This window comes from Erinaceus europaeus, chromosome 6 (assembly GCF_950295315.1).
Source record: "Erinaceus europaeus chromosome 6, mEriEur2.1, whole genome shotgun sequence".
Taxonomy (NCBI): Eukaryota; Metazoa; Chordata; class Mammalia; order Eulipotyphla; family Erinaceidae; genus Erinaceus; species Erinaceus europaeus.
The window spans coordinates 6,179,942-6,180,731 of NC_080167.1; positions in this window are offsets into that span (position 1 = coordinate 6,179,942).

Here is a 790-nt window from a genome sequence, read left to right on the forward strand (position 1 = left end):
AGGGCAAGAAAAGGGAATAAATATTTTAAAAATAAGAAATAATTTATTGTGCTTTACTCCAGTTATCAAAGTAGTTGAAGGGGCAGGTGGTGGTGCACTGGTTTTGCCCTCATTTCACCCTCACATTACAGTGCGCAAGGACCCGGGTTCAAGCCTTTGGTTCCCACCTGCAGGGGGAAAGCTTTGCAAGTGGTGAACCAGGGCTGCAAGTGTCTTTGTCTCTCTCCCTCTCTCTCTTTTTAAATATTTTTTAATATTTATTTTTCCTTTTGTTGCCCTTGTTGTTTTTTTATTGTTGTAGTTATTGTTATTGTTGTTGTTACTGATGTCGTTGTTGGATAGGACAGAGAGAAATGGAGAGAGGAGGGGAAGACAGAGAGGGGGAGAGAAAGACAGACACCTGCAGACCTGCTTCACCGCCTGTGAAGCGACTCCCCTACAGGTGGGGAACTGGGGGCTCGAACAGGGATCCTTATAGTGGGTCCTTTGTGCCACCTGTACTTAACCTGCTGCACTACCATCCGACCCCCTCTCTATCTCTCTCTCCCCTCACAATTTCTCTGCCTCTTTCCAATAATAAAAAATTTTAAAGAGTAGTTCATATTAATTCCAGTTTTTTAAATATTTTTTAATTTTAATCTTTATTTATTATTGTATAGAGATAGAGAGAAATTGAGAGGAGTGGGGGAGATAGAGAGGGAGAGGAAGACAGAGACACACCGGCAGCCCTGCTTCACCACTTGTGAAGCTTTCCCTCTACAGGCGGGGACCAGGGGCTTGAACCTGGGAC